The 19866-nt window shown below is 40.4% G+C and overlaps 1 non-coding gene across 1 annotated transcript; it reads right to left on the bottom strand.

The window, feature by feature from the left end:
* Positions 1-14223: 14223 nt before the first annotated feature.
* LOC115032009 (small nucleolar RNA SNORA42/SNORA80 family) lies at positions 14224-14359 on the bottom strand. Its single transcript, XR_003837658.1, has one exon. It is a non-coding gene; the product is annotated as a small nucleolar RNA SNORA42/SNORA80 family (small nucleolar RNA).
* Positions 14360-19866: the final 5507 nt, after the last annotated feature.

Below are 19866 nucleotides of genomic sequence, written 5' to 3'. Positions count from 1 at the left end.
TCCTTTGTAATTTTGCCCTTAAACCTCAGAGAGGGGCTTCCTTGAAAGAGATAGATTGAAGTTAAAGGCAAGTGGTCCCTATGGAGAGGATGGCTGGTACAGAACTGGAGGAGAACCCTTAGGGAAATCCCCCAAAGGAAAACATTTGACATTGAGATCCTTTCAGAGGGTTGTAAGAAGTTTCACACCAGCTCAGATAGCTCAGCATTACATAGCCTACGTGAAAAGGAGCGCGGTGGAGCCAGGCATTATATAGGACCATAACTTAGGAACGGTTAAGCACAGTAACTCTGCCTCAGAGAAACTGCTGCACAGAGCTATAGCCTGGACTTCTTTAGGCTGTGGGAGCTGACCACAGGAGTGACACATGCCTTAAAGAGGAAAGGGATGCAAAATGATGTAATCATATTTTAGTTTCCAAAGAATATTTAAATGGGGTAAGGTATGCAGATCTGTGATCTAACACAAACTAGCAAAATGATGACCTCAGTAGAATATTTATGCTTGAAAAGATGTTACCTTACACTGAAACCTCCTGTGGAGGTTTGAATATGCTTGGCCCAGGGTGTGGCACTATTAGGAGGCATGGTCTTGTTGCAGGTGGGCTTTGCAACCCTCTTTCTAGTTTCCTAGAAGCCAGTCTTCTGTTTGCCTTTGGATCAAAATGTAGGACTTTGGGATCCTCCAGCCCCACATCTGCCTGGACACTGCCATGCTTCCCACCATGATGATAATGGACTGAACCTCTGAACCCTGTAAGCCAGCCCCAATGAAATGTTGTCCTTTATAAGAGTTTTCTTGGCCATGGAGTCTCTTCACAGCAGTGGAACCCCTAACTAAGACACCTCCCATAAGACTGATTGACTGATTAGAACTTCAGCAATAGCAGTAAGATTGGAAGGTCTAATTTTGGTTATCTTGGATTGTTCTAAGTCCAGTTTAAGTTTATTTTGGGCTACCTTTAATCCCCTTAATAACCATTCCTTGTCCACCTCTGTGTCTGTCCTAACATCTTTGTGACTAAGATGAAATCTTTGGAGTGTAACACTAACCGCCACAATGAAAAGACTAAGGATATCATCAGAGAGCATCTGAGACCTTTAGCTAAGAGGTCTACTTAGCTTTGGTATAATTCACATAACCGATGTTTCAACTAAGGCATTTGAAATGTTCTATGACCTACGGATTTCCTCACTCTGTTAGTATAAATAGTTCATGCAACTGTTAGCACATTGGAACATGGAATTAGGGATGAGCGGAATCTGTGTTCCTGGGCCGTGGTTATTCATGTTTGGCTTCAGAAGAGCATTTTCTCTGGTCCCCTTTGAGGTTAGAGTTGTGTGTTTGTACTGACATAAGGATTCTCTCTCTGTGCTGTGTAAGCTCTAGTAAGAGCCCAAGAGATGGTAAAAACAACGCACCACACACCTCCTGATCTCAGTTCAATGGACAATAAAAAGTTTTCCTCTGAACTACACACACACACACACACACACACACACACACACACACACAATAAATAAATTAATTAATAAATTAGTTAATTAAAAGAAATGAAAAGAAAAGGAGGCCAAATAAATATAGCAGTCTCACCCAGTTTGAGTTTGGTAAAATTGTACTTGTTCTACCACTGGTACTAATTTCATGTGAACAATGTTTCCATCTCAACAGGAAAAGTTAACCCAACACTGTACGATTCAGAATTGATGGTTATTTTCTTCAAAAATGTTTTCACATTGTGCTTTTTCTATGGTCTTTTTTAGTTCTGGAAAAAAAATGAATCCACAAAGTTTGAATTGCTTTTCTCATTGAAGGTGATAATTTTCTTTCAGCCTTTTAGATTTTTGTTTTTGAAAGTTTGCTTGTGGTATGTCTTATAACGAATTTCTGTGGCTTTATTCTGCTTAAAGCTTGATAAAACTCCCCAAATCTTTACTTTGTGGCTCTTGTCAAATTTGAGAAATTTTCAGCCATAATGACTTCAAGTGCTTTTTCAGAAACACCTGCTTGCTCCCATCCTTGCACAATTCCAGTACCGTGGATGTGAGATTGGGTTTTAGTCCCAGAAGCTGCTGAGGTCTTCTGTTCTCCAGGATTTCTGTCTTCTTGTTTGTTCATCTTGGATGAGGCTCACCATTTTCTACCTTGCTGCTTGCTCACAGACTTATCTTCTTTGGAATGGATCTAGAAATTACATCTTTTATTTCACATGTAATCTCTTTACTTGCTGGTATAATGAAGAACTTTCTATCAAAACTGAGTCCTTTACAGAATTGCTACAATACACTGACTCTTGTATCTTTCCTCTCATTTTTGATACTGTTCCATCAGGACACTCACACTTTACATTATCAGGTGGAAGTAAAATTTCATATTTCGTAGTCACCATGTGTTGACACTTAGACTCCTTTCTATTGCCAGGTGGCAATAGGGCCTGGTGCTCCTCATGAGTTCTCTAGGGACACTGTAGTGCTAGCCTTGCTGGTTGTAGACAGTGGCGAAAGACTTGACTTTCCATGTGCATCCTCTGATGCCTGCCAATGGTCTGGGGACAGCTCAGTGAGTTAAAGGAAGTGTCAGCATTGTTTCTAATGAAGTAACTGTGTCACTGTGGATCCATCTGTGTGGGCTTAGGGGCTCATTATGCTCATTGGGAATGGGAGTATCTAGTTAGCCTTCTCTGATATGATCATGAGGGAGGAACTAGGGAGGCTCTACAATGACCTGGAATACACCAAACATTGTGTGAAAGGAATGTTTCTATCTAGGCTACAGTCCTTGGTCTTTTGGCTAGAGACAGCAAATATTGTTCTTTCCACACATTATCATTCCTATGCAGATCACTCTTTTTTTTTTTAGCTTTAATTTTGGGATATACAAATCAAAAAGGAAATCCAGAATTTATGCTGTCTTGAACCCCAATTTCTGTCTCCATTCCTCAACTTTTTAGATTTTATATATATATATATATACACATATATATACTATATTATATATATACTAGATTTTATATATATATTAGATTATACATATTCTGTGCATGTACAATTATATATTTTATATGTGTAAATATATTTACATATAATGTCAATTCTTTCCATTGTATTAAGGGATGTGGGAAAGTAAATCTACTCCACATCTCTAGAATTAGCTCTGTCTTTGTGATCCTCAAAAAAGCTTAAATAATACCCTTGTATGTTCTATTACAAAGAGAAGAACCATCAGGAATAGATCTAAGAACACTGTTTATGCAAATATCTTGTACTTGCTAGTTTTGTGTCAACTTGACACAGCTGGAGTTATCACAGAGAAAGGAGCTTCAGTTGAGGAAATGCCTCCATGAGATCCATCTGTAAGGCATTTTCTCAATTAGTGATCAAGGGGGAAGGCCCCTTGTAGGTGGGACCATCTCTGGGCTGGTAGTCTTGGTTCTATAAGAGAGCAGGTTGAGCAAGCCAGGGGAAGCAAGCCAGTAAAGAACATCCCTCTATGGCCTCGGCATCAGTTCCTGCTCCCTGACCTGCTTGAGTTCCAGTCCTGACTTCTTTCAGTGATGAACAGCAATGTGGAAATGTAAGCTGAATAAACCCTTTCCTCCCCAACTGCTTTCTGGTCATGATGTTTGTGCAGGAATAGAAACCCTGACTAAGACATATATAAAGTCCACAAATAACTTTTGAAATTCATTTGAACATCAAAATTGCATTGAGTATCATTTCAATGTTAGAACATAGAGACCGTTGCCTATATTGTGAAACAGAAGCATTATCACCCCGTGCACGATGATCAGTGTGGATTCCCATTCCCTGGTCTGAGACAAATTCTACCTACATATTAGATATTTTTGTTCTGGGATGAGATTCATTGTGCATTCTGCAAGGGTTTCCTGGCTCATAGAAACTGAAGAGTATAATAAAACTGTTTGTATCTACTTATTCACAACTGTGTTACAGTACTCACAGTATCTGTGTTTTGTCAGAAGGGCACCATGAAAAGGGCAATGCTCAGTCCAAGAATGGGCTTCATACAGCAGTTTTTGAGCACCAGTGTATTATATCTTTTGAAAAATGAGAAACATTTACCAGAATTGTAAACATTGCAAGAAATCGTTAATTATATGAAATCCCATGTTAAGACTCATGCCATGTGTTCATCTACAGGTCATTTTTTCTAAAGACAGGGTTGTTTAAATCTATATGTTTGTATGAATTCATGAAGCCATCCTGGGTGGAAAGTCTGCAAGTGGGAATATGAAGACATTATACTCTACTGGTCGACATATTTCAGCCTAGAACTTCAGAGAAAGAGAAGGATTACAGGTTCAGCAGACCAGTAGGCTCCTGGCCATTCTGTCTCAAAGAATCATTTCTGTCTGGTAAAGCTGAAGACGACAATTATGGCCTCAATTCAATGTGACCTCACTCAAATCCTTGCTCTGTATTTTATCAATGTTGTCATCTTTCTAGACTGTAGCTTTCCCACGTGTAAAATAGACATAATAATATCAGCTATGTCATGTGAGATAATTCATGTAAATCACTTAGCATGGTGTCAGGATACCATACAGACTCAGCACTGGGAGTTAAGAGCTGAACATCTTTGAATTCCTGTGTCACAGCTCTCCTTTAGCTCAGTTGCACTGCGTGGGAACAGGATATAAACCTTGTAGAAAAATATTCTGCAGGAAAGGGAAGCCAGGCGACTTAGCAAGAAGTCTAAGTCTTCCTGAGTGCACACATTGTCTCTTCACTTTCCTGGAGGTTGAGTGAGAATCTGATCATTCTTTATACTTTTTTTTTAAAATCATGGTTTTAATAAATGTCTCATGAAAAAGGAACGAATCCTGACCTACACACATATCACACTAAACTTCAATAAGAATTTGCTAATATGGAAAGTTCCACAAACCAATAGTTAAAATATGTTCTTTATGCTTTTGAAAAACATCTGGACTACCACAGACAGACAGTGCACTTTGTTTCGCTCTTCTAATGATATCATCATTATTCAAACCATTATGAAATGAGAGGTGTGGTGTGAAGCCTAAGTTAAAAGCTCTGGGGAGTGGGGAAGAATAGTCTAGTCAGTGGAAAGGGTGTCAGCCTGGCAAGTATTTCCCTTGAGCTGATAATTTTTGTAATCAAAAGCAAGCTTCCAAAATGGTAGTCATGTTTAGAAATAATTCAGGTTTATTGCTTTAGTCACACCCAGTACTTACAGGAAAAGATGTGCCTGCATCTTAAGGTTTCTGTTGCCCAATACTTGATATCAGATAAAATTAGTCATGGTCTCAGTAAACTGGATTAATACATCTCCCAATGGTAGCATCATGCTGTTCCATTCAAATGGGGAACTGTGTTGAAAGCAAAAGAAGCACTTGCAGGCAGTACCCCACAGACTTACACGAAGGAAGCTCAGCACTTGAGTTAAGAGTTGAGGTTTAGTTGTAGTGAGGCCCATATAGAGGCAAGCTTTAGTTCCTGATGGTGGGTCCAACCTTCTCATTGATTAGCTGTCCAGCAGCTCCACAAATGTGCATTGTGTGACTGACCTCAGGCATCTGAACTCTGTACCACATAGGCAAATCAGAAGGCTGCAAGTGTTGGCAGGGTAGAATCCAGTGAAATGAGCTACACAGAAAAGAGTCAGTGCTCCTTTTCTGGACAGAAGGAAGAAGCACTATTTGAGAACTGATTTTTCAAGGTTCTCCAGGAGCAGTGCAAGTTGGCATGCAGATATGTGATGGCAGAGAACATGGGTCCAGAAGGAAGGGAGCCTTCACAGAAGGAAGCTGTTCTTGGTGATCATCCCACAGTAGTGTCATCTCCAAATGCTGGAGTCTTCTGCTGCAAGTGGGCTCTCACCAATAACCTCTCCTAGGTTCTTTTCATAGTGCTAAAACTGCTCTACATGACTTCTTCATGTTTGTCATCAACCTAGCCTGAATCACATATTTGCAGAATGGTCACAACTCCAGCAATGTGATTGTATTATCTTACTTGGGAGAACAGTATGGTAAAGAAGATCCCGAGAAGAGGGAGCAGGCCTTCTTTGAGCAGGTATGTTAGGAACAACACAGTTCTCATCCTCTAACTTCTAACATCTCACTGAAGTGCACTAAGGCCATGTTAGCTTCTGTCTTAAGGTTACTATTGCTGCCATGAAACACCAAGACCAAAAGCAAGCTGAGGAGGAAATCTTAGAGAGGCATTTTTTAAATTGAGATTTCCCTCCTCACAGATGACTTTAGCATGTGTCAAGCTGACATAAAACTATCCAGCACAACTTGACACACAAACATATCATTGTTAAGCCTTAACCTTCACTCACATTAAAAAATACAAATAATTTTAGAAGTCTTTACAAATTCAAACACTAAAAATTGTCTGCTTAAAAATATCCAGTCCCAAGCCGGGCGTGGTGGCGCACGCCTTTAATCCCAGCACTCGGGGGGCAGAGGCAGGCAGATTTCTGAGTTCGAGGCCAGCCTGGTCTACAGAGTGAGTTCCAGGACAGCCAGGGCTACACAGAGAAACCCTGTCTCGAAAAACAAAACAAAAAAAAATATATCCAGTCCCTACTTCATTCCTCCCTAGAATAGGGAACAAAATACCCATGGAAGGAGTTACAGAGACAAAGTTTGGAGCTAAGACGAAAGGATGGACCATCCAGAGACTTCCCCACCTGGGGGTTCATCCCATAATCAGTCACCAAATGCAGACACTATTGCATATGCCAGCAAGATTTTGCTGAAAGGGCCCTGATATAGCTGTCTCCTGTGAGGCTTTGCCAGTGGCTGGCAAATACAGAAGTAGATGCTCACAGTCATCTATAGGATGGAACACAGGGCCCCCAGTGCAGGAGCTAGAGAAAATACCCAAGTTGCTGAAGGGGTCTGCAACCCTATAGGTGGAACAACAATATGAACTAACTAGTACCCCCGGAGCTCGTGTCTCTAGCTGTATATGTAGCAGAAGATGGCCTAGTTGGCCATCATTGGGAAGAGAGGCCCCTTGGTCTTGCAAACTTTATATGCCCCAGTACAGGGTATTGCCAGGGCCTATAAGTGGGAGTGAGTGGGTAGAGGAGCAGGGTGAGGGGAGGGTATAGGGGACTTTTGGGATAGCATTTGAAATCTAAATGAAGAAAATATTTAATAAAAATTTTTTAAAAATCCAGTCCCTTTAAAAATCAAAATTCTCTCTCTCTCTCTCTCTCTCTCTCTCTCTCTCTCTCTCTCTCTCTCAAGTTTAAAGTCTCTCAACTGTAGGCTTCTATAAAATCAAAAATAAATTAACTACTTTCTTACTTCAAGAGAGAAGAACCAGGGCACAGTCACAGTCAGACCAAAACAAACCCAAAATTCCAACAGTGTAAATAACACGACGTTCAATATCTGGGATCTTCTCATAGTCTTCTGGTTTCCTCCAAAGGGCTTGGGTCACTTCTCCAGCTCTGTTCTCTGCAGTTTTGGCAAGTTCCCTCAACCACTGAAGCTGTTCTTGGTGATCATCCCACAGTAGTGGCATCTCTAAAATGCTGGAGTCTTCTGCTGCAAGTGGTCTACACTTTCACCAATAACCTCTCCTAGGCTCTCTTCATAGTGCTAAAACTGCTCCACGGGACTCCTTCAGTCTTGCTGCTGAGACTGAAACTTCACCAGTGGCTTCCGTCCTTTCACAGAGCCAAACTTTTGGCTGCTCTTTATGATCCCGTCATGCCTTCAAAACCAGTACCACCAGGATGACTTTTACATAGCCAAGTTTTGCTGCTAGTGTGAGGTACAACCTTAACCACTTCTGGAACATAGCTTCTGTGTGCTGAGTCTCAGGAAGTACTTTCCAGAAGACTTTACCTCAGTAAGGCTAATCTCTTCCTAATCAGTGCTAATTTCTCAGCTTCAGTAGTAGTTCAGCATCAATTGTCCTAGTAAGACAACAGTCTTACTTTAATGATTCTGGTCTCTTGTTAATCACAGTTTATTCTTCAGCTCCAGCTGACTAGCCACCACATATTTATCCCACAAAAGGTCCAGTAGAGTTTTTTTTTTTTAATCTCTGAAACTTCCCAATCCAGCTTCTCCCAAGCTTCTACTGAACAGCTCGCTGAGGTCTCACCATTCAATATGGCTTCTCTGACCTAAAGTTTCCAAGTTCCTCCACAGTCCTTCCCCAAACAACACAGTCAGGTCTATAACGGCAATATGCCACTCCTGCTACTAGCTTGCCTTAGTTAGTGTTACTATTGTGATGAGACAGCATGACCAAAAGCAAGTTGGGGAGGAAGAATTAATTTGTCTTACACCACCATAGTACTATCTATCATTGAAGAAGTCAGGATAGGAACTCAAACAGGATAGGGACCTAGAGGCAAGAGCTGATGCAGAAGCCATGGAGGAATGCTGCTTACTGGCTTGCTCCTAATGGCTTCCTCAGCCTGCTTTCTCATAGCTCTCAGGACTACCAGCCCAGGGATGTCACCACCCACAAAGGGCTGGGCTCTCTACCATTACAATAGCACTATCTATTGTAAGTGTTAGAGGGTAAGAGTTGAAGAATTTTTCTATATCCTTTGATGAGATACCCAACTTTTATCGCATCTACTATAGATCTAATGTTGTCCTGACCCTGAGAATGAGTTAAAAGAAGAAAACATGAGTGTTTTTTAATCTTAGAAATCTCTGAACGATTTCCTCACTTTTTTATGTGCTGACCCATGTGATGTCATCCATTCCAGGTGTGTGAGGAGATACACTCTATATAGATCAGAATAGAGACCAGGGTTATGTAGCTGTGGCTATCTTGGAATTCACTATGTGTATCACAGAGATTTACCTGCCTCTGCTTCCTATGTGCTGGAATTAAAGCATGACCCCACTACAACCAATCCTAAATTCAATTTAAACATTAACAGCAGCAGCAACAACTCCATATAAACCCAAATAATAATAGGAGGTATACCAAGTCTACCCATAAGTCTAATCCTAGTTCTGATCTAACTTAACCTACCTAATACTGTGCCACAAATTCTTATCTTAACCCTAAACCCAACTCTAACACTAACTCTAAGACTAATACTAACCCTAATGACAATTGAGCCCTAACCTTCACCCTGAGTCTAACTCTAAGGCTAACCTAAGAAACAATACCAATACTGTTCCTAGTTGAATCATTAGCCCTGAACTTCAGTCTAACCACAACCTTGCCTTTAACTCAAACATTAATCTTAGAAATAAACCTAAAACAGTCTCAAGCCCTAACCCTGTAGAACACTAACCCTAACACCAATAATAACCCTAAACATAACCTAGCTCAAATGCTAAACCTTACTCTCTATATAGCTCAAACATTAAAACTAAGTGAAAAACTAATCATTAATAATGAATAACATTAACTGCTGTAGCCCTAACCTCCAGGCTATAACCATAACCCTAATTCTAAATTTATTTCTCACTTAGCTCGATTTTTAAGTTTAGATTTAATCATAATCCTAACTATACCTCTAACTTTAATCCCCAAACAAACTATAACTCATAAGCACACACACACACACACACACACACACACACACACACACACGATGCTTATATGGAAGCAGTTCTTTCTTCTGTTTGGTTACAGAATGTGATTCATACCTACTTTTTCATTCTGGATTAATAAGCTTGGCCAGTTTTACATTTGTTTTCTCACTGCTTGTTTGCTATCTGAACTATCCATTAATGAAAGTGCTGGTTTCTGTACTTCAGTATTACAGTTCTGTTGACTTCTCTTATTTTTCTTTGAATTTCTGGGAGTTTTTGTTTGTTTGTTTGTTTGTTTTTGGTTTTGTGAGAGGGTTTCTCTGTGTAGCATCCTGGTTGTTCTGAAGCTCACTTTTGTAGACCAGGTTGGCCTCAAAATCACCAGGATCCACCTGTCTCGGCTTCCTGAGGGCTGGAATTAAAGGCATGTGCCACCACCTGTGGCTTCTAGTAGATTTTTATTTATATATTTTGACCCTTGGGACTCATACTTTCATGGTTGTCATTCAGGTAACCTATCCCCTCAGCTATAGCAAATGTGATTGTCATCTGATCTTATTTATTTTGCCCTCACCTTTAGTTTTCTTTTCTTTCTTTTCCTTCTTTCTTTCTTTCTTTCTTTCTTTCTTTCTTTCTTTCTTTCTTTCTTTCTTTCTCTCTCTCTCTCTCTCTCTCTCTCTCTCTCTCTCTCTCTCTCTCTTTCTTTCTTTCTTTCTTGTTTTTGGTTTTTTTTTTTGTTTGTTGGTTCTTTTGAGACAGGGTTTCTCTATGTAGCCCTGGCTGTCCTGGAACTCACTCTGTAGACCAGGCTGGCCTCGAACTCAGAAATCCATCTGCCTCTGCTCTACCTTTAGTTTTCTTACACCAGAACTATAAATGTTTACTATTTGCCCTCAGTAGTTGTACTTTGTCTCCATTCAGACTGTATTTCAGAAAGCAGCATCTTGATTGCTATCTTCTATAATGTTAGATACATTTTTTTAATCATTTGGAAATTACTGTTTTTAAAGAGATAGTTAAAATAGTTTGCATCTTTATAATAACCGAAGTGGATGTTTTACTTGAGGTTATTTACTTTGGGTATTTTTTTTTGTTTTGTTTTGTTTTTAGTTCTGTAAAGGTTGATGAATCAGATCTTGATATATGTATGTTAAAAAGTAAAAGCCTTTAAGAAAAAGACTTAAGGAAACTGTGTGGGAAAACATTTTACAATGTGTGCTCAGGCAAATGATGTATGCCTTCTATCTTTCAAGAACTCTTCCATAGCATTAAATATTTTTGGTAGAGACCAGTCAAATTATGGGAAAATCCTGTGCTCAGATGATGCTATAATGTGTAAAAAGAAATGATCAACACATATAGAAACACACTTGAGATCATGGGAGAAGAGGGGCATAAAAAATGTGATAATTTGGCAGAGTTTTAGGCTACTATGCTAGGAGGCCTTTATAATACTTAGCTGGTTGAGAAGTATACATAAAACTCTATGCAAGTGACATTAATCACTGTTATTTAAATAACATATTAAAGACAGAGTTAAAATTCCATTGAACATTTTATCCAATGAAACATAACAAAGTCATAAACTGTGATGTGAGCTATCCCTTAGAAGCCAGAGGTCAGAAGAGCGTTTAGGCATTTGTCTTGAGAAGCCCATGCCCACTCTGGGAACTTCTCTCTTTCTAGTACTCATACTTAAACCTTAAGATAAATTCAAATGCTGTTTCATAAAAATTTTAAATATTTAATTGTCACAAAGTATTTGTGTGAGCTGTATGCTATACAATGCTTATGCATGATACATAGAAAAATTCAGCCGTGCCTTCTTATATTTGTAAACACACACACACACACACACACACACAAACACACACTGAGATCCCAAGACATGAGAGAACAGTTAAGACACAAACCCAGTGTTAACATTGGGATTTGGAATTATTTTCATTTTTCCTTATGTTTTTAAGGATCATTCAAACATCATTCCAATATAACAGATACATGTAGGAAAATGTCATAACAAAATTCATTTGTTTAAAATCAAAAGAAGTGTGATCTGATGGTACAGACCTATTGTCATTCTAGCTTCTCAGCAGGCTGGGGCAACAGGCACAGGAGTTAAACTCTGTTTGGGAGACTTAAAAAAATGGTGTCACTATAACAAGTCAGAAGAAAATGTCGCACAAAGGATGGAACTCTGGCGGTGCGGTCAAGCCCTTGCCCAGCATTGGGGAGTCCCTTCCTTCCTTCCTTCCTTGCCCCCAGTATAATACTAAATACATAAACAAGTATACGAAAAATAAAAGTTGAAAAATATTTTTTCCAGATTATGAAAAAGGAACACATATTATTTTCAGTCATAAAAAGAAATAATGTATTTCCAAAAAGTGAGTCTGGCCCTGGCAAAGCACTAGAATTTCACTCCCAGGCTGACACATAACTGCTTTTCAGCTTGTGATTAAATAGCTCTGTGACTCCCTCTGTGTTCAAAGCCCTCTGGTCTTCATACCCACAAGCTGCTGACAGTAGATTGAGCTTGTCAGTATTTATACATTTCAAAAGGCGAGCGGTAATTCACTGAGCCACTCCTGTGTGGTTTCTGTATGTCAGCCCATTTGCTTCTCGCAGCAATGTTAGCAGTGCCATCTTGACAATTGTAGAGACTGAGAAGTTGGAGGAACTGGTTAAAGAGCCACCCAAGGTTACATCGTCATTTTTAGACAGGAGAGCGGAAGGCTTCTCCTCTCTTCCATCCTCTGTAACTAATCAACTGGAAGCTTCTTTTCACTTTTGATGCTTGCCCTGTGACTTTTACCTGGAAACCGAATACCTTGGGCCCATGAGGTGGCTTTCTTATCAAATGCAATCTTCTGGGAAGTTGCTGCTGTAGGACCTCCGTGGCCTATTTCTGCAGCTGGTGCAGATTTGGGGATCATTCTGGAACCCTGGTCAAGGGTTCCTATAGCAAGAGAAGGATGTTCCTGATGGGATATCAGACAGGACAAGAACCAAAGCTTTAGAAATTATGCCCAAATGAGTTTTGTTTCTCTTCGATCCCAAGGTTCTTCTTTGCTGTCATCTTAAGAATGTCCACAGCTCTAATCTTGTGGTGAAACTTTCCTTGTAATAAGTTTTCAGTCCTCCAGCTGCTGTCTAGACAATAACCTTGAGCAGCAAAGAACTTGGGCAATAAGAAAGTTGCTGCCAGGCCAAAGTAGAGTCTTTCTCAACCATTAATCCATGTCTGTCTGTGGGATAACATATCTCTGTACCCCTTTCCTTTCATAAATACAATACCCATGTTAATAAGGTTCATTTTGAGAACTAAATAAGATGGCGTATGATGAGTGTGTAACCTTGATTTCCTTCCTTTTTCCGCCATTAACCACCACTTAGTAGGCACTAACATGTTGGATTTCCTGGAGACATTTTTTAATTTTATTTTCACTTTTATCAAGTCTGCACATTGAGGGTAACCCAATGCGCACAGGCAAGATTGGTTATTTAGTCTTCAGCACATTTATTCTCATGTACAATAGCACTGATTTTGTATAATCTGAGAGTGTCAGCCAAACAACTCCTTGTAAGTTAACAGAATTTGTTATTAACTTGTCATATTAAGAAGCAAGACTCAGAGAGCTGTATATGCAAATTGCAGGATTTAGATATTTTAGTTAGGGGGAAGAAAGTGATGTCCAGTCAATGCTCATAAATCTATTCTATAAACGTTTGCTGAGCATGCTCTTTTGAGCTCAGTATGATAAGGAAGAGGGAAATGGGACACTCTCAATCTCTTAAATTTATAGTCTGCCAGAGGTTTTGGTGAGGCAGGCACACAGATAATTATGATGCTAAGTAGTCTGTGGTGCAGGAGACAAAAAGGCAAGACAGGAGGGACTTGGATAGCTGATGGAGCCAGGCAGCAGCAAGGCTTCAGAATGCCTCAGGGAAATGCAGGGTGGAGGCTGTCAAGAAGGTGTCTGCCAACTCCACAGTTTTTCTTCTCACTGGCTTCATGACTCATGTATACAAATCTGAGTCTTCAGATCTATATGCAAATTCACTGAGCTCTTCTGCAGCATGTTCTCACTGCTAACATAACTATCAGTAGCTTTGGGTGTGTTCCTGGGGGTAGGGGTCTATAATTCAGCATTTTCTGAAAGCAAATGCATACCTATAGGGCTGTGTAAGGTGGTGAGCAGGGCACACAGGTTCAGGACCTATTGACCATTTGCTGGAAGCCCAGGGCACAATAGGTTATTTCCATGAATACTTCATTTTCTTTTGTTCTACTTGAAGATAATATGTATTTTAAAGTTTGTTTCGGGATTAAATTAGGTCCTTTTTTATATTTAGATAATTATAAGTCTTTGACTACTGCTAATTCCTTCCTCATACTCAGTGCCTTAATGAGATGGGAAATTTCTCAGGACCCGTATTCTTTCTACTAAGTTATAAACATAAATGGTTTCAATAACAAAAATGTTAGCTTTTAAGCTTCCAAAAAAACTAAACATTGACTTAGGAGAGAAAACTTGGGATTTTTCACATTGACAAAAACAGGAAACTCCCTTAAAAAGAAAATTACGGAAAGACAGAAAGCAACCATTCTTGTCCCCTAAGTCGTCTGGATGACAGATTATAATCAATCAGTGTTTGCTAGAGCTTATTTATAGTTTTTTTTTTTTTCTTTTCTTCTTTTCCACTGTGTGACCCACTTCAGTGCCAGCCGCCTACAGGCATGGAGGCCAGGCCATGGTTAGGAGCCACAATTTGCTCTAGCATGGGACACTATGAGAGGCCCAGGGGGACGAGCCTGCCATCAATCCAATGACTTACTTGTAGTTTTACAGCACCTATCTGTAAAGGTCTGACAATAGAGAAGATATTTAATATTCCTTTAGTTTTTTCTTGTTAAAATATGTACTGAATGAACATTGAATTTGCCTTCTGATTTTTGTCTTCATAATTACTTCTTGCCTTATTGCCCATTGCCATTTAGGGATTTCTGTGTGCTTATGAATGAAGTAGCTATGCTGCTTCTAGATTTAAAAGGTCTATCTAACGTTGAATGGCATGGTTACATTGGGCTTGGACCAACCATTTACAGCATTCCTTTGCTGACTTTTCCTTTGGAAAATACTAACTTCCTAAGGGCAGGAGCTGATGTCCACTCTTGAGTTAATTCAGGAGCTGGAAAAAGTATTTACTACCAATGTTAATATGTAACAATAAAATCAAACAAACAAAGGAACAAAAAAACAACCCAAAATACAAATTGTGGTGTTAAGTTAAATTAAGTCTTGTTGTTGTTTTGTTTCGTTGGTTTGGGTTTTTTCAAGACAGGGTTTCCCTGAGTAGCTCTGAGTGTCCCGGAACTCACTTTGTAGACCAGGCTGGGCTCCAACTCAAAGAGATCCACCTACCTCTGTTTCTAAGTACTTAGATTAAAGGCATGTGCCACCACTGCCTGGTTTAATTCTTTTTTTTTTTTACCTTATTTGCAAATGGAATGAGACACAGTTTTGCATAGCATAATGTTAAAACATTACAGGTGTAGATCCCATGGGGCTGGCTTTTATTGGATACGAGTGGGAGGGTAACACATGGACATGAGGACCCTAGCCAGAGACTTAGCTCCTGTTTCTGTTTATTCAGTGATGCTGGGTAGTAAAAGACTGGGCGTCCCAAGCGACTTGGAGTGTGGCATGTTGCTTCTTCTAATGATGAGTTTTCTCTAAAATCTCTGTGGGTTTGGCAAAAGCAGCCTCAAATTTAAAATAACAGTCTGAGTTCATAGTAGGTTATTTTTATATGACAGTGTCTAAAGTCAAAATACGTCATGGAACAAACAAATTGAATAATGGGTCTGAGGGCTTTATTAGTCAGGGAAGTGCTTTGTAAGTAGCTATTAACTTGTTTGAGCTGGTTACCAGCTACTGGAAGTTGGAGTGGTACCTCAGGACTTCAGGCAGAATTAGAAAACATTTACCCATTCTTACAGCACACCAGAATCTCTGAGCATCCTTCCATCACACTTTGGAGTCATCCTCTTCCAAAAACTCTGAGCAGTCGTCCAGGAGAGGCTTACCATCTTGTCTTCCACAGATTTCCAATCGCATTTTCTTTTTCTCCTCTTTGTCTCAGATCTGAGATTTTAAGCTTCTGTGGAAAAAGTAGGAAACAAACAGTGTCAGGATCAATTAACTCTGTTTTGAATGAGTTCAGGACATCAAACAGAGTTTCTGGTTCTCTTCCCACTTCTAGTTCTTTGGTTTCACTGATTGACAGAAAATTGTCCAAGCTGTGATACTCCACAAGCAAAATTCTCCTTGTGCTTGAGGAAGATAGGGAGAAGTTGGGGTAGGGACGTGGGGTACCTCAGCAATGTTCATAAATTTTATCTGAAAACTTAAGAGAAATGTTTTCAACTACAGACAACATATTAAACACTTCATGGCCACATTTATTGGCTGCTTTTCTCTGCTCACAGTAGCCCTGATATCTGCCTTTGTGAGCTCTCCATTTCAGTGTCATCTTCTCTGAAGGTCATGTAGTAGCCTCTTGAACAGGTCCATAGAATTTAATGATGAGCTAAGGGTTCTAGCCCTATTATCAGAACTAAGAGTTATCAGAATAAAAGAAGAAGGGAGAGACTGTGAATAATAGATGTGAGGGTGATGGTGAAAAAAAGGATGGGAAGGCACAAGTAGTTGGTCCAAGTTCCTGAGCCCAGGCTGTACCATTGTAGAGCATGCTGCCCTCTGTTGCATTCCACAGCATTTCGAAGAAAGATCACCTCAAGCTGATATTGTTGATTGCATCTAGTTACCAAAGAGTCACAGATGCCAGGAACTTGAGGGAACTCTGGCTTTCTGACTGCCAGGTCCTATCTACTTCCCCACTGCTGTGGTTTGCTGGGGGGTGTCCTTTGTCCTGACTCCACCTTGATAAACGCTAACTGGAATCAACTCCGGAAGGAAATTATTTATGATAACCATTTGGCTGTGAGGCTCCCTGCTACCCTGAAACAGGAGTTGAAACTAACAGGACACAAACTGTGTTTTCATACCTACATGAAAAAAAGACCGAGTTGTTTCAGTGGGTCATAGCTGAAGAAACCTTTCCTCGGGACACACCCAAAGCAGTGGCTTAGCTTTTTCCTAATCATACACTGTCTTTTCTGTCTCACCCATGCTCTCATTAAACACGCTCCTTGACAAAGTCTCCTTTTTCTTCAAAAAAAAAAAAAAAAAAAAAAAGCTCTTTTTTCCCCCTCTTGGTTTGTCTGACCTATTTATTTTGTGTGTGGGTGGTTTTTTTGTGACTCCGCCTGGCTCAAAAATTTAATGACCAAATCTAAATTTTCAGCTGTGAGCATAATGGAAATCCAAACCAGAACACAAGCACCTGCTTTCCTTTTAGAATTGTCTGGAGTCTGCATATCTGTGGCTCTCAATCCCTGGAGCTCGGATGGTAACAGGCCCAGGTTTTCATTTGCTGACATAGACGCCGGTTAGCACACATACCCTGCAGACCACATTATTTGAACCAAGTGAGGCACTGTGCTTATTGAATGTGGAAGGTCCTGGAGGGCCAGAAGAGAAAATGAAGTTGAAGTAGAGAATCAGCCATAATAGATTCCCCCTGGAGCTCCCGGGGACTAGATCACCAACCAAGGAGGAACCATGGCTTAGGCCGCATATGTGGCAGAGGATGGACTTGTTGGATGTCAGTGGGAGGAGCGGCCCTTGCCCTGAGGGGGTTCGATGCCAGAGTGTAGGGGATTGCCAGGGCCGGAAGCCAGGAGTGGTGGGTGGGTGGGAGCACCCTCATAGAGGCGGGGAGCGAGGGGGAGAAGATGGGATAGGAGGTTTCCGGAGGGGAGACCTGGAAAGGGGAAACATTTGAAATGTAAATAAAGAAAATATCCAATTTATTAAAAAAAAAAAATTATCTCAGTCATCCTCCCAGTAGCAACTTTTTTGCATATGGAAATGATGGAAATGAGTGGATAAGTATGTGGTGGATTCATCTGCAAGTTTTCAAAGTGAGAACTTGACAGGTTTGGGCAAGTCCCAGAAAGCCAATAAGCACAATTACCGCGGTGCCAGTAAAGGAGCAGCTTTTCCGGCTTTTCCATAGGAGCTGGGCCGCTGCTCCTCAATTTCCTTCCATTTTAACCCTGGCGGGGTGGTGGGGGAGGCACAGTTTACAATTCTCTTTATCAACCGTTGTATAATTCCCTCTGTGTGCTAGGGGATGGGGTGGTGAGGCCCCTAATCCTTTTGCTGAAGCGTCTTCTCACAGAGAAAGCAGCTACTTAGTGCGCATAGGAGTTGAGCTTACTCCTTCCTACCAGTTGACGCCATAGAAGGAAAGGAAGCCAGTGGCGATGCTCCCGCCCTTCAGATGTGAGAAGGGCAGACCCCACACAACTAAGACAACAATGACAGCATAAAGAAAGCCAGTGGTTTCCTGTTATCTATACTTCCTTTGCCATGGTTTATATCCCATGGCAGGCCACAGTCAAGAACCACTAAGCAGAAGATTCCAGGAATAATTCAAAAGTTTTAAGTTGAGTGTCAAGTAGTGAGAAAAAATTCTACAGCACTGCACTCCAAGTCACCTTGAATTCCTTTACCAGCATATCCAAGTAGTATACATTACCCACACATTAGTCACTTTGTAGCTGCCCGAGGTGTCAGATTGACTGTTGTGATATTGCATGCTTGTGTTCAAGTAACACTTGGGTCTATAATATTAGTCACTTAATGCTATGGCACAATGCCTTTGTCCTCATTTCATCTGAACTGTATTGTCTCATAAGAAGGGCAAATCTACTTTTTAAGATATTTCAGAGAGATGCTAGGTTTGTATAAGTTACTACTGTATAGTATTATAATCTTTTAAATTTTATTGTTCCTAACTTTACCATGCCCTCGAGAGCTTGAATGCACACATGTGCACATATGCAAAAAGGTTAGGACATGTGTAGACAGTATTATTCAGTTTCAGGGACTCTCCTGGGTGTTGCAATGTACCCTCTTACTTATGAGGAAATAGTTTATACTTACTTAAATATAATGGACTCATGGAGACAAGGAGTTTAATCAGAGGACAGCTTGGTATGTGGAGCAATTTTGAGCAGTTTTAGGTTAGACTTGCCTTGACCAGTAAAATAAGGTGGTTTGTTAAAACAATTCTTCAATGACTTGTGCCCCCCACCCTCAATGCCTGTAAAGAACAGTTATTCTGATAATCAGGACCATGTTGCACAATTAGAATTGAACCTGGGTTGTATCAAATCACTAAACTTTGAGAGCTAGTCTCCTGGGTAGAGATAAATGCTATATTTTTGACCTTACAAGTCTTTCATTCACGTCTGAAATTCCACATTCTGAATTCTACCCATGACACTCTAATGAGACTGTCGTTAAAGACTTCAGAGTTTATCTGACTTTAGCCTTCTGCACTGAACACTGTTGAGCAAGGACATCTGCCTTCTTCATGTTCCGTTCTGCCTTGTCTTCTGTGACACCACTCTTTCAATTCATCATCTCCATCACCAAGACGGTCTCATTTACTCCATGTTTTCAATTAATATTTATGGAATTGACATGCTGATTACTTTCCAGTATGTGTCCCTTTCTAGGTGCCTGCTCCACACGGAGGCTTGTGTAGAGAAAGCAATTCTAGGAAGAAACGAGTCTACAAGAGAGCCTGTCTCTTTCTGGAACTGGTGCTTCTTCAAAGTCACAAACTCATTAACTGGGAGTCATGTTTGGCTTTCCCTCACCCTCAGTCGCAATGCCCCAAGCCAGAGTGTGACATGACATTACAATTCTGTTTCAAATCTCATAGCTTTGTTTCTCAATCATGGATGCCATAGCCCAAGTCTCACGATTTACATGTAGATTCCCTTCTCCTCCAGCAATAATTTTGCATAGGATTTTTATAAAATACGAAGGGTGGAATGTTTCTGTCTATGTACTTAATGTCATAGAGTCACAGATGTGACCATATTACAGTAGAGTCATAGATTCTCAGGGGTCTTCTTAAGCTGTGCTTCCCCAACACTCTGCTGGCCACATAGCACACATGCCAGGTTCATGAGACTTTGTGTTCCGATCTCCTGGACTTGGACTTGACTCATCCAATCCAAAACGAAACAAACAAAAAACTAAAAACACTCAACCACAAACAGCCCCAAACCCCAACCCAATCATCATCTTTAATCCTTTCCTTTCATTATTCAAACTTTACAGTTCTAGGTAGTGGGGGCCTGGTCTCCAAAGCTTGTATAGTGCCAATGAGACTGATCAGTGGAAGGCCATGGAGATATT

Source organism: Mus caroli, unplaced genomic scaffold (genome assembly GCF_978045245.1).
Source record: "Mus caroli unplaced genomic scaffold, Mus_caroli_1 scaffold_11, whole genome shotgun sequence".
Classification (NCBI taxonomy): domain Eukaryota; kingdom Metazoa; phylum Chordata; class Mammalia; order Rodentia; family Muridae; genus Mus; species Mus caroli.
Note: the sequence above shows the minus strand (reverse complement) of the source record. Positions and strands in the feature narration are given on the sequence as shown.